The 15375-nt window shown below is 45.2% G+C and overlaps 1 protein-coding gene across 1 annotated transcript in view; it reads left to right on the top strand.

Annotated features, from left to right (window-relative positions):
• PAPPA (pappalysin 1) overlaps positions 1 to 15375 on the top strand; it is a 2238202-nt gene that overhangs the window by 1541560 nt on the left and 681267 nt on the right. The window lies entirely within an intron of this gene.

Below are 15375 nucleotides of genomic sequence, written 5' to 3'. Positions count from 1 at the left end.
TCTACTGGATTTGTCGACAGCCTTTGATCTGGTGGACCACGAGCTTCTGCTCCATCACCTACATCACCTAGGTCACTGCTCAGAAGGAGCAGTCAAATGGTTTCACTCTTTTCTATCACATCACAAATGCAGGATCCAGTGGGGGCAAGCTTGCTCACCTACATCCCCGATTTTGTGTGGAGTCCCTCAGGGGACATGCCTGTCGTCCATTTTGTTCAACCTATACAGTAGACCTCTGTGCTCACTTCTAGATGACATGGGTGTATTTTTCACGAACTACGCAGATGACACCCAATTAGTCATACAAACTACTGGCGATTACATTGTAGACTCTGCATTCCTATCCAACGTTTATAACCAAATTGAGTCCGGGATGTCCAAAAATTGGCTCTGCCTCAATAGCAATAAAACAGAGCTAATTATCTTCGAGTAAAAAGAAACTCGAGCAAAACTGAGCCCTGATTGTTTGAGCTTCCAAATTGGAGCCAACATCAAGGTACAAACCCCTGGTATCCAGTTGGAGGCCTCACTCAACTCAAATGCGTACGTCAACCAGCTGAGCAAAAACTGCAGTTACTATCTTCGCCTTATCAAGAACATTCGCCCCTATATCACTGAAAGTAACTGTGCCATTATTGCTCGAGCTACTATCATATCGAGACTCAACTACTGTAATTCGCTATTGATCGGATCCTCAACCCTTATCTTAAAACAATTCTGCAAAACAACGCAGTGCGCATTGTCAAGAAAATAACAAAATGGGAAAATATCTCAAATCACAGATGGGATCGACAATAGCTACCGATACAGCAACGCATCAACTATAAAGTAGGAACATTGTTTCAGAAATGCATCTTTGGTTCTGCTCCTGCCTACCTCAAATCACTAATACACCGCTAACATCTATCCAGAACATTGCGATCATCAAATAAAATGCAGATTGTCTGCTAGAATCACAGGTGTGCAAGCGGCCTGCGAAGGTTTTTCCGGTAAAAGCAGCTAGCCTCTGGAATTCACAGTCTATTGCATTGAGAGCAGAACCCAGGCTAAGAGCTTTCAAGAAATCTTTAAAAACTCTGCTTTTCAAGTAATTACCATCATCCCTCACTTACAGGAGTCTTATTTTCCCGTCATTTATGTTAGTCCTCTCTGTGTAAATGTTTGTGCCTCGATGCCCGTGTGCTTTCGGCGCACCAGAAATAGAAAAAAAAGAAGAAAACCCTGATTGCCTCACAACCACTTTCTAGAATCATCCAAACATCGCATTATGCATATAACCCCCACCACTCCTCCTGGCCAACCCTCGACTGTCCCTCTATCTCAACCATCCTCACACAGACCTGCCTCCCAGAGACATCACCTACTCCCACTCTTTTCACTCTTCTTACTCTATCAACACACCCCACTGAATCCACCATACCACCTGCCCCAGACCCACCCATCAAACCAACTACATTTTCCCTATCACATTCAAGAACCCCCTACCACCTATTCTTACCTCTCATTCTATTCCATCAATAATCACACCAATCTCCCCTAAAGAGCTCCTTATCTTCATATTGCTAAGCCCCCACCTACAACCACCAAATCAACCCACTAACCTGACCCCTTTCCTAACTCCACCGCAGTTTTGTCACCCTTCCTTCCATATCTGACACAACTCCTGTCCTCCCGCTGTTCTCAACCACCAACCCTCTAAATGTATGCTCCCAATACCCTTTTACACCTTCCCACTTATTCTTTCACTGCACCTTACACTACATTCCAAGGCACATCCCAGTCTCTCCCTTAAGAGCCTTTTATCATCTACCTCTTACATGCTGCTCCCTCTCCCACGGATTCCGCACACCCAACTACCCCTTCTCGGCCATCCGAATACTTCCACCCTCACACAGATGACATGCATTTTAATTTCCCATTACAACACTTCTGTGAATCCTACAATGGGGCACTCTCTCTTCGGAATTGCACTTCCTCATACTGTTAACTTAATGATCAATGCTGCATTATCTGTTCCTATCTGTAATGCAATCATTGGAAACGCACTTCCTCATCATCTGATGTGTTAAGTTGGGTTCCTGGCCAAGCATGACACTGGGACTGATGTAGGAACAGGAAACATCTTAACTGTGTTTCAGGCTCAAGTACAAGGTATTGGTCCATCAGGTAAGTACATAGGGACAGAACATCCACCGGCATCCTCTCTGTCAACCCATCTTCTCAACTGACATCCACAGAACCATTCATAACATAACATTCTCTCACACAGCATTCTATGTCGGTCACTCACAGCATTCCATGCATACAGGGTAGGGTGCAGGGAAATCCAAGTTACAATACATCTTCCCCTTTCAACAACACAAGGAAACACCCACGAAGCAAGAGACATACACACATACAAAATCCCAACACATGTACATCCCTTAATCTCCCGCACAAAACCTCTCCACCACGCACCCACACAAACCCTGCAACCGTCCTCACCTGGTGGGACAAAACTGCTACACAAAATGCCTCTTCCCTTTTCAACCAAATACGGAGAGACACCATCAACCAAAGAAAGGATACCGCATCAATTCTCTCAAGTACAGGCTTCCAGCCCCAAAACCACATTACTCAAGCAAAATCATGTGGTACCTTATGTCAGGCATACCCACACACACTCACCACTATCATTGGAGCACCTAAACATCACTGCCCACACCACAACAGGCGTACAACGTCCCTTAACAGATCACCCAAGGCACTCCAGGTTTGGGCACCCCACCAGACAGAGCACTCAAAGCACTCCGGGTGTCCAAACCCCTCAGATGCCATCACACACCTGTGCTGGTGGACTACAACACCACCACTCCAATGTAGAAAACAACCTTAAGCCATCACATTCATAACCACGCACACAGACGTAGGCATCACATATTATTCTAAACAGTTCTATAACCACAAAACATATTATTCTAGGCAGTTCTCTATCTACATGAATGTAAAACTCTTCTCACTTTTATTAACTAATACATTCAAGCTCTGCGCTTTATATGTGCCTGCCCTAACTCATGCTATTTACTATAAGTCCAACCTGTAACTACCAAGGTTAAAAGGTATAAACTTCAACATACTTGCACATTGCCCTTCCTTTCTTAGCAATTCCATGCCCTAACTCCAAAGTTACAAAAACAGCCCAACCTGTGGAAGAACAATGGGCAAAACAAAACATCAACACAGTGCACTTTTAAATTAGTAAACAGAGGCCACAACTAGAACCAATCCATTAAGTGCAAAATCAAACACACTCCAACTCAGAAAGAGTGCACACCAAACAGTTCTCGAGATCACAGGCCTCACATCACAACTTTTGAAAATGCCATGTCTGTGCAAATAATATCATTACAGAGAACATTGGCCTTCTGAACACTTAACCCACTTCCAGAACAGCAGGGAAAAATGCCGCCATCACAGCATCTCCAAAGGCATGCAAATGCACACCACAAACAGCTTTTAGCTAAATCCCAACAGTACCTCGAGAACAGGCAACAGCCCCTTGTGCACCCCAGCAATGTCATGCCCATCACAATACGCTTGGTCACAAGGCACTGCACCATGACCCATTACCACACCCCTAAGGGGTCAAAATGCAATACAGTTGTCACCGCCACACTCCCTGCCTCGCCTCTAGGGTCAGACAATAGAAAACAGGACCCAGCTACGAGGTCGCAACGTGGGGATACACTGTTCTCTCTGCGCCCATTGCCTTAGAACAAACTGCCCACAAGATTCCCGTACGTCATCAGTCCCACAGCAGGCTCCAAACTGGACAGAGCTCCGCAAGCGGACTTTAACCACGCTCCCACAAAGACCCCAAGAGCTGCAGAACTTGTGTCAACTGTGTCAGAACTTCTTTCTGAGATGCCCTAACTTTCCTTCAGTGGGTCTCTCCCAGACACCTCCTCCACACACTGCCACTCTGCACCCTATGAGGCCTCAATGTTCCAATGAGCCTGGATCCTTGGGTCTGCTGGTCCTCCTCACCAGCACGGCCAGGGCTATCCCTCAACCTCGGATGCAGCCCTGAGCAGTTCTGCTCCACCCTCTGACACCTCCACTGCTCCTCTTTGCTCTGGTGGCACAACACTGGCAGCAGACAACAGACGCTGACGAGAGTGAATCTGCCACAGCCTCACACATCGTGACACTCTTGACAGCTCACCAATTCAGCCGGTAAACCAGAATTTGCACACACCCAGCGCTATAAACCTTGTGCAGCTACAGGTCATGTGCTCCCTTCCAGGGTTCTTTGTTATCGGCTGCCCGTCACAGCAACAGCTGAACACGTACTCTCCTTCAGCTGCCCCGCACATGAATTTTATTCTGCCCGTTGTAGGAATGTCTCCATCAGCCCCTTTCCTCCTTGCAGCAATGTCTCTGTATCTGCCCCTCTCAGACCGGTAGGCCCTTGGCCCTGGCGCAGCTCCTTAATACATCACTGTCTGGGCCTCCCTGGCCCCCAATGCAGCTTGCAGCGCTCCTACCTGCGAAGGGATCTTCTCATCGGTTGGGGGGCGGTGGATGTCCCTTTCTTGGTGCTGCCCCCCCCAGCACAGCCAGCATCCTCGTCACCAGTGTTAAATTGGGTTCGTAGCCAAGCATGACACTGAGACTGGTGTAGGAACAGGAAATATGTGTACTGTGTTCCAGTCTCACGTACAAGGTATAGGTACATCATGTAAGTACATAGGGACAGAACATCCACCGGCACCCATCTTTTCAACTGACATCCACAGTGCCATTCATAACATAACAGTCACTCACAGCATTCCATGCATACATGACAGGGTACAGGGAAAACCAAGATACACCATGATGCTTCTATCTACTGCTCAACATTTTGTTCTTGTTCTTGTAATATAGCTGAATAATGTAAATACACGCAAAGGCAGCACTGTCAACCTGTAGTTGATTGGACTAAGAATCTTTTACCAATCGTCCACTGAAACCTTGCAGAGTAAAGTAGCATCCCATGCTATAAAAAAATAAGACCATATAGGCACCCAGCAGTAGAAACTGACAAAGCGTACAACAGACCAGACTACATCCCTGGCCACTTGTCAACCCACAGCATTACTATGATGCCAAATAGCGGTAAGAATTACTCACCTATGCTGATGCTATGTTATGCAATATCTTCATGCTCTCTAATATGAATGACGAAGGTTATTAAGTCACAGAATATCCGAAAAACCCAAGCCATGTGCCTAGTCCGACATCCAGGAAAAATATATAGACCTCTGAAATTGTACTTAAACAAAAGGAAATTGGATGAGGTCAAGGAAATCAAATACTTAGGCATTTGGTTAAACCAATGTATAGTGGAAAAGGAATGGTTTGATCGTCTGAGAGCTAAAGAAGAAGCTTTGGCTAGACAAGGCTTAATTTTACATAAGAAATTTGGAAAGTTCTCGTTAAAACCACTGATTACATTTTATAGACAGAAAGTGGTGGCTATTATAACATATGGCAGCAAATCCTTCCTTAAAATGCATCGGGAAAGTTGGGATCGCTTAGAAGAGATATTTTGGAGGAAAATTTTATATTTACCTAATACATTTACTATAAACAGAATACACTTTGAAGTGGCTACACAATCATTAAAATCAATAAAGTTATGGAAGTCCTTGGGTCTTTTTAGGAAAACCCTATTGGATGAGACAAATCCGCCATTTGATATTTTGAGATACAGATCCCATGCCACCCGTGCTTCAATTTTGGAGTTGCGGAAAGAAGCCTGTGTCTAAAAGATGGCCGTTCTCGACTCTCCAATGGAAACATTGATCCTGAGACCGCTAGATATTAAAAGGAAGATCCGATTGGATTGAGAATATAAAGATGAAAGACTTGTATAAACTGTCATTAAGTAGGAGTGACAGAGAACAGAGCCCTAAACCTCCTCCTTGCATACTTGTCTCTCTTCCCGTGCCAACAAACTGGAGATCTTTTTCTAAGAATGAGACTTAAAACACTTCCTACAAAAGAAGTTCTTGGTGCTAGAAAACAACTGGAGGCAAACGACATGAGCTACCGGTTCTGCAAATAACAAGATCAGACGGAATCATTGCATCATATCATTATGATGTGCACGGCTCTGGCAGATGAGAGACAGCGATTTGCAGCAATGCTACCAGCCACAATCTAGATACTATCGTCTGAAGACAGATGGGCTACACTGGTGCTGGGAACAGACAAGAAGCTGATATTTAGAGTAACCCAATTTTGGGTAAAGATAATTGGGAAACCATCTGATTTACTCAAGGTGATTTGCTTCCATTTCAAAAAATGAAGGATTGAAGGTATATGGAGTAGTTGGTGTTTAAAACATCTTAAAAGGCTTCTAAGGCCAAGCAATGAGGAACTTTTCCGGTTTTTATGTTTGATGCTGACATAGACTTTGAAGACTCTAATGTCATCGTACATTGGACTTTTGGTGGCGTTGATTTGTCATCTTCTTCTTTTGTTCCCCTTTTTTATTCTTTTTATTTTTTGTTCTTCAGTTACTTTTCTTTTTTGTTTTATTTCTCCCTTGAAGGAATGATGTGATGTGATATAATGAAAAAAAATGTGTGTAAAAACTAAGTGATTAAAATAAAAAATTAAAATTAAAAAAAGAATGTTGAAAAGTACATCAGGTCCTGTCATGCTGTCTGCTGTGTTGGAAATTCCATCAAATAAGGTCAATGTAGTTGTGCATATATGCTCAGGGCCCAATTGAATTGGTCTTCCTCATCAAACGTCCACTGAAACGTAATGGACATGAGTAACCACAGCACAATGTAGTCTCCCGTGGGATTATGACACAACTTGTCCAGACATGCTCCCAGTACTAGTATCTGACACATTTCACCACATATCACACCTGATTCATGCACATCAAAACTTGAAACAGTACCACACTTGCAGTTTCTTATATGGAATAGATCTTCAAATGCATGGATATGCAATATCTCGATAAAGAAGTTTTATACTAATGTCAATGTTCTGTAGGAAAAACATGTTTTAAGTATTGAAGACTCTCTCATGACGCCTCTTACCTCATTACAATTACGTTTTTGTAGTCTAATAATTTGCAATGTAAATACGCACTGCCTTATTTTATGCAATGTCAGACTACAGTCTAGATATTTTATTCCGCAATGCTACAAGGTTATAGCAATGACAGATGAGTGCTTTACAATTGGCACGTAGAATAGCTGTGTGCCATTCCTTAAAAATAAGCACATTAAAGGCCTAATTCACTGAAGCGTTTTATAATGGCAAAACCCCATTGGAAAATGCTGTGTGAAAAAGGGCCTGTGGTGTACCACTGGTATTTATTTATGTATGGTCCTTACATAACGCAAACCTACCTAGGAATCAACAGAGTGCTTTACAATGATTGAGAATTACAGGAGGGTCAGTTCGGGGCTGGCTGATAAGTGGGTGCTAGAGGGTAGCATAGCTATTAGGTCAACTCCTAGAACATCAACGCCTTCCCTTCTTTCCTGAAGTTTAGGAGGGGGGAGTTTTGCAGATGTAGGATGGGATGGTATTCCAAAGTGCCTGCACGTAACAGGAGTAGGCTTGCCATCTCTATTTTTATTTCCAATGTTTGTTTTGTTCAGTATCAGGAAGCTGCGACTTCTGGTATTGTGCTGGCCTCCCACAATTAGCATTGTTTTGGCTAAGCATGACAACGCTTGAGTTGCCAGACCCTTATATGCAATACAATCTGTTTTAAAGATTTTCTTTTTTGTATTTACATATTTAAGTATATAAACATTACAATCAAAGATTCAACACTTTTTACATAAAACATAAACAGTGCCCACCCACCCTCCTTCACAGTAATGGTCAACAAACAATAATAACATCACTTCAACCATTTCATCATATTTTTGACTCTTGAATATAAAGGTTCATTGGATGCCTAGATTACAGCTCCAAGAATCTTTCCCAGATTTGTTCATAAAGGTTGCATTCCTTATTCCTGTACATGATCACCCCCTCCATCGCAGACATTTGCTGTAAATCTCTTACCCAAGTAGAGGCAGAGGGCACCTGCTCACTCTTCTATTCCCGCAGTATAATTCTTTTTGCAGATAACGATGCTCTGAAAAACCAACATCGCTGCAGGAATGATAGATCCACTATCAAATCCTACTCCCCCAAAACCACTCTTGCAAAATCATAATTAACATCAATCATCAGTACTTTGTTCATAGTCAATGTAACTTCTTTACAGAATTCCCTTAAACTGCTACACTCCCATGGCATATGCTCAAGTAATCCTACTCTGTGTTTGCATTGCCAACATGCCTCTGACTCTAGCAAACCCCTTTCATACAGTTTCTGTCCAGTGCACTCTGTTAAACATTTTGATCTGTCTTTTCCTTTCTTCCAGGTTTAATGATATCAAGGTCACATTCCTGCACAAGTTGTTCCACCTGTACACACTCATTTCTGAGTCTATTACTTCTGAACATTTATCAAGTAGCCTCACATTAGTCTCTTTGTATTTTGTCAGGTGTTTATAGACCTTTGATGCAAAGTGTCTTTCCAACTTGAATTCTTGCAGTAACTCTGGCCAATCTTCGTATTCTTCAGGGATTCTCTCACCAACAGCCCTCCTTTATTTTCAACGTTCACCAAATGTGCAATCTTTTAGACCTCTTTCGGTGGTTAATCTGCTAAAGGTGATCCATATTTTATCCTCAAAAAGATCGCTTAGCCATTGGATACTGCTCAGAAACCAATTTGGCCAGAATAGCATTTTCCCTTCCAACTTAATCTCAGGGATTAGCCACAGCGATGAATTACTTGAGCAGGAGATATCTTCTTTGGTCAGCTTCATAAGGCTTCACCAACATTCTCTCAAGAATGTTGTCAGTGGGTATGATTTGTATCCATTTGCATCTTCTGGGTGACAGTGGAGTACACCTACTTGTTTTCCCCTCTGTCCAAACATCTGTTGAATTCTGAAAAAATTGAAGCAAATGTCTGTTGTAAATAGCGTCACGAGAACGCTGCGTACCTGTTCGTCTGACCATTGGTGTGCGGGTGATAGCCTGAACTCAAGGCTCTGTGGATACCTAGATGATTACACAACTGATGCCAGAAAGAAGAAAAATTGTGAACCACGATCAGAGATGATCTTCTCTGGGAGTCCATGTAACCGATAAATGTTGTGTAGAAATGCCAAAGCCATCTGGGAGGAAGTTGGGATCTTCATGAAAGGAATGAAGTGTGCGTATTTAGTGAAACAATCCACGACCACCATGACACAAGTGTGACCCTCAGAGGGTGGAAGCTCAACAATGAAGTCAGTGGCGATAGTATGCCAAGGGTAGGGTGGTGTTTCAGTAGGCTTAAGTAGCCCCAAAGGCTTTCTTCTGGGCGTCTTCGTCTGAGCACAGATTGGACAACTTTCCACATACGATCTTACTTCTTTGGCCCATCCAGGCCACCAGAATTGTCTGGAGATCAACTCCTGGGTAGCCTTGATACCTTGATGACCAGCTACTTGAGAATCGTGAAAACCATGTAGAATGTCCAAGCGAAGGGCAGTCGTTGGTATGTATAACCGGTTCAGGAAGAACAAAAAACCGTCGCGTTCGCAGATCTGGGGTCTCTTCAGCAGATTGACACGTTCCGGATCCCTCAAGGTCTCTTGAATGATCTTCTGGAGATGCGGAGCTAAGGTCAGTAGAAAGTGTTTGGGAGATATCATAGGCGTGTTCAAACCGACTCACACTTCTTCCTTTTCCAAGGATCGAGATAAAGCATCAGCCTTCTGGTTCTGGGAGCTAGGAATGTATGTGATATTGAAGTCATAGTGAGAGAAGAAGAAGGCCCATCGGGCTTGGCGAGCAGTGCGACACTGCAATGATCGTAGGAACTGCAAGTTGCGATGGTCAGTACGAACTTCTACAGGGAAACGACCACCAAGTAAGTGATGCCTCCACTCTTCGAACGCCGTCTTGATGGCCAAAAGTTCTTTTTCAATGACTGCGTAGTTCAGCTCACTGGAGGTGAGTTTCCGTGAGTAATAGGCCACAGGGTGTTCGTCGCCGGACATAGGATGCTTTTGCAGGAGGACCGCTCCAACAGCGAAGTCGGAGGCATCTGCTTCGATGACATATGGCATCTCATCGTTAGGATGACGCAAAACAGGAGCTGTACTAAACGCTGTCTTTAAGCACTCAAAAGCTGTTGATGCCTCTTGATCCCAAAGGAAAGGTATCTTAACACTGGTCAGACGTGTCAATGGGGCTGTGACCTGTGAAAACTGTGGGATAAAACGCCGATAAAAGTTGGCGAACCCCAAAAACCGCTGAAGGGACTTCAAATCATGTGGTTGTTTCCAGTTCTGAATAGCCGTCACTTTGCCCGAATCCATGTGTATACCTGCATTGCTGATTACGTATCCCAGGAACGCCATGCTATTCCGATGAAACAAACACTTTTCGGCTTTGGCGTACAGGTGATTACGTGACAATCGCAGAAGTACTTCACGAACATGCGAGACATGTTCCTTCAGATTGTCCGAGAAGATCAGGATGTCGTCCAGGTAAACCCAGACCGAGATTCCCACCAGGTCGCCAAAGACGTTGTCCATAAACCGTTGGAAGACGGCTGGGGCATTACACAACCCGAAGGGCATTACCCTGTATTCGTAGTGCCCAAAGGGTGTCTTAAATGCTGTCTTCCACTCGTCGCCCTCTTTGATTCTAACCAGGTGGTAGGCACCCCGGAGATCCAACTTAGTGAAGATATTGGCAGAACGTAAGGACTCTATGATGTTCCGAATCAAAGGTAATGGGTACCTGTCCTTGAGTGTTATGTCATTCAATTGGCGGTAATCGATACAGGGCCGCAGGGTCCCCTCCTTCTTCTTGACAAAGAACAGCGGGAAACCGGCGGAGGACTTGGAAGGTACGATGTAACCCTTCTTAGAACAATCATCCAGATAATCCCGGAGTACCCGTTTTTCAGACTGAGTTAGAGAGTATAACTTCCCATGAGGAATCACAGCACCAGGAATCAGGTCTATGGAACAGTCAAATGTCCTGTGAGGAGGAAGAGGTATTTCTCCTGGCTCAGAAAACACAGTACGAAAGTCGGCATAAACATTCGGAATTGAGGACAGGGAACATAAAGCAGATGAGTCCCCTCCCGGGACTAGAGGGATTGAGGTTGTAGACTTCAAGGATGTGTTGTGGCAGCAACATTCACGGAGGCAAAAGGCAGAAACAAACTTCAAAGTGCGGAACTCCCAATTGATTGCAGGATTGTGTCGCAAAAGACAAGGCAGTCCCAAAACCACTGGATACGAAGGTGACTTGATGACGTCGAGGGCTATCCTTTCTTCATGCCCCTTGATCTGTAATAGCATGCCGACTGTATGCAACCGGATGGGACCGGAAGCCAAAGGTGTACCATTGATGACCTCTACCGGTATAGCAGTTCTTCTGGTAAGTAAAGGCATACCAATGTTGATGGCGAATGCCTCATCAATATAGTTTCCGGAGGCCCCGCAATCTAAAAGACCATGGACATTAACCGTTTTATCAAGCCACTTTAAAGTGATCTCAAGAATCATCAAGACGGCAGGCTGCATTGGGGGAAGTTGTAACCCAGGGCTGGAAAGGTCTGAAAGCAAGAAAGGACCTGTCGTAGCCTTTCCCTTAGACGACAGGTCTTCTAGTTTCCCCCTTTCTTGACAGGACGCAGAGGGCAGGTTCCCAGAAAATGACCAGCACCTCTGCAGTACAAACACAGTCGCTGACTTCTCATGCGCTTCTTCTCCTCTTCCGATAAAGGGCCCCTTACAGCTCCCAGTTGCATTGGTTCCTGGGTAGAATCCGAAGGTGCTGACATCCCAGTAGGTAGAGTTAGTGGTCTGGGGTTTCCCTTCTCAAACCGTCGTCTCTCTCCTTTTCTCTCGGCCAACCTCTGGTCAATTCTCAAAACTTGATCAATAAGTTTCTGTAGATCGTCAGGTTCAGGAATGTGTAACAATTCATCCTTGTATTCCTCTCTTAATCCCCGGCGAAACAAGGTCTTTTGTGTTACCTCTGGCCATAAGGAGTCAGTTGCTAATTGACGGAAACGGCTGATGTAAGAGATGATGTCAGTATTGGCTTGTTGTAGGTCCATGAATTGGTTCTGTGCTGCTGAAGCCAGATTGGGGGATTGAAACACATCCAAGAATGCCTTCTCGAAGGCTACAAAATCATTCAGGATTGGGTTATTGGTAACGACCAAAGGAGTTGCCCAGGCCAGCGCGTTTCCAGACAAGTTGCCCAATATGTATCCGATCTTGGCCTTGTCATTGGTGAAATGAGTTGAACGGAAGAGAAAGTGTATGCGGCAATGATTACAGAATTCACCCACGCGGGGGGGATCTCCATCGAACTTGATGGGAGCAGTGTGAGCCATGGGACCTTCAGGCTGTGGAATGGCACCAACATTCTGTGTCACCATTTGGCGCAAGGTTACATTCTCCTGACGGAGTCCGCCATCTCAGCATGAAGCGCTTGAAGCTCATTATGAAGACCCAGATCCTCTTCCATCGCAGAGTCCGAGGTTTCAGAAGACAGGCGTCTCAATCTGTTGTAAATAGCGTCACGAGAACGCTGCGTACCTGTTCGTCCGGTTGGGTTCCTTGGTGATGAGGCCAGGCTGTTCAGATGATCCGAGGGGACGTGAACGATGGCGCGGGGAACCAGCCCAACACCAGCCCGAATGGAACCGGATTGGAGGTGAACCGGCTCCCAACGCCACGGGTTGGCTCACCCCTGATTTGCGTGGCGTCAGGACAGTGCAAGCACTGGCAGGGGGAGCCTCTGAGTAGAAGGTTCAAGGTCCACAGGAGGCAGTGTGATCTCGGCGGAAGCTGATGAAGATCAGGAGACCAGAAGCTGAACAGTACCTCCAGGAGCGAAGACTAGGCAGCAAGAGGAGCAGGCCGGACAACGAAATGAGCACGGGAACCAGAAGGAGCAGTGGGAACTCAGAGCCGGATGGAATCAGGGAGGACTGAGCCGGACAGGCGGGAAAGGAGGACAAAGACCAGAACCAAGGTAGGCCAGCGGGAACTCAGAATCAGGGAGGAAGCAGGAGGAAGGGAGCGAGGCAGAACAGGTAGGAGGGCAGGGTGCCCCAGGAAGAACAAGGGCAGGTGAAGGTAACAGGATAACGGGAAGGCAACACAAGGCAGCGAAGACACGATCCGAACAAACCGTGTTGAGACGCGGTTTGAAAAAGGATCAGGGCTCCTTAAATAGGCCCACCAGCACCTGGGAGGCTTGCAACGCAAGCCGTGCCGTCTCCCAGGCATTGAATACCCCACAACGAGGCTTGAGCCGCATATTTCCCTGAATCGAGCATCCTGCGCACCGCGCATGCGCGGAGAGCGGAGAGCGGACGCCCGCGCATGCGCAAAGCGGGGCGCACAGGAGACCCGGAAGCGCCCGAGACCCAGGACAACCCCGGACCCCGAAGCCGAAAGCGGGGATACAATCTCCAAGACGGGGAGCGCCATAGCGGGTAAGGAGACCCCTGGACAGGCGGCGAAAACCAGGTGTTAGGTCACTAAATCTGGGACTCCTAAAGCACATTTCACAGTCGTTATTTGAAGCTCCCACAACTTCAGACGTAGTTGTTTACCATCCCACAAGAAAGACTGTATCAAAGTTTCTATCTTCTTCCTTACCTTTTTTTTGCCACCATTGGAACCATGCTCAGGATGTAATTAATAAGTGGAGCAGATGTCATCTTGATTGTGTTCACTCTTCCCCCAAAGGCTCAGCCTCAATTCATTCCATCTTCGTAAGTCATCCTGCAGGTTCTCAGTTACACACTGCAAATTAACACCCATGATGCGGTCCACGCCCTTTGTCAACTGGATACCCAAATATTGCATTCTCTCTGGGCACCAACTGAAGCCATGATTACCCAACCGTTGACTAGTACATACTTCTGAAGCTGGTATAGCTTCCGATTTTGAGCATTTTATCTTGTAACCTGAGTAATCATGAAAGGTATCAGTTTTACTCTAAGGATTATCAAGGCTGGTGTTGGTAACCAGTTAGTGAAGCTCCCTCCAGATGGACAGATGTGACCAGATTTTTATTTTTAGCTGATTATTATTCTGGCTTCTGTGTGATGCACTACTTTGAGTGGGGTAAGGGTTATGGAATGGATGCCAGAGAGGAATACGTTCTCCCATCCAATTGTGAAAGTATCAGGGCTTGTCGAGCAATCCTTAAGTCAGGAGGTATGTTGGCACAATAGTGTTAATTGAGGCCAGGCTGTCAGGGCCGTTTTGCCTATGTTGTGTTTTAAGGTGATAACGCAGAATATAGTGAAGTCGTTCTAGTGATTTGGCACTTGGGGCTAGCTTTGATGAAAACCCTGTGAGGTTCATGTTTGCTAGCCCTGATTGCATGAGTGTTTGGCTGTTTGGGTTTCCGAGGAGCACAAACTCGCTTTTTGCTGTGGTTGTATTTTAAATATGAATTTGTCATCTGGGACTTAAAATGCATAAGGCAGCGTTTTAGCCATGAGATGTTTTGGATGTATCCTACTTTACGGTATAGCTGTGTGTCATCAGCATATTGGTGAGTGGCGGGATGAATCATTGAGGAGAGCTCCTAGAGGCGCCATGTAAAGACTGAAGATGACTGGTGGAAGGGTGAAGACTTGTGGGACCCAGCAATGACTAGAGGACACTTTGATCTGAAAATGTCTATCTTAATTAGTTGGTGCATGTATGACAGGTATGAGCCAAACCAAGCCAGTATAGAATCAGTGAATTCCATCATATGATCAAATGTTTTGAGAGATACAGTGGGACAAAGACCCATGGTTGCCCTTTGTCCGTGATGGCAGGGTGTCATCAACAAAGTGTAATAGGCCCTGATGGTCTATTTATTCATGCAGCTGTAGAGTGACACGTTTTTTAATGGCCTTTCCCAGGAACTGAAGTTTCGTAATTGGGGGCTACTTTCCTTCTTGAGGGTTGCTTTTTTGACAAGTGAGTGATAATTTGACAAGTCCCCCCCGGCCCCTTTTTTGGCAAGTGGGCTTACCCAGCATTCTTTGAGAGGAGGGGGAAGGTTGCCCTACCATTTAATAAAACAAACAAAAATTCAGTCTTTCTCTGAACACTTTCCTTCTCCAAAAAGCTGTAAAATAACATGCACACTTGTTGTACTGCTTTTAGTCTGACATTGATTAAGGGGATCTTCATATGAAATACATAGCTATCAACACATAGGAATAACAAATGTTGGCATGGTTGCTTTGTCAAAGCTTACTTGGCAATTTAGAAAAATGCTTAATACA

Source organism: Ambystoma mexicanum, chromosome 8 (assembly GCF_040938575.1).
Source record: "Ambystoma mexicanum isolate Mex_15411 chromosome 8, UKY_AmexF1_1, whole genome shotgun sequence".
NCBI classification, from domain to species: domain Eukaryota; kingdom Metazoa; phylum Chordata; class Amphibia; order Caudata; family Ambystomatidae; genus Ambystoma; species Ambystoma mexicanum.
Note: the sequence above shows the minus strand (reverse complement) of the source record. Positions and strands in the feature narration are given on the sequence as shown.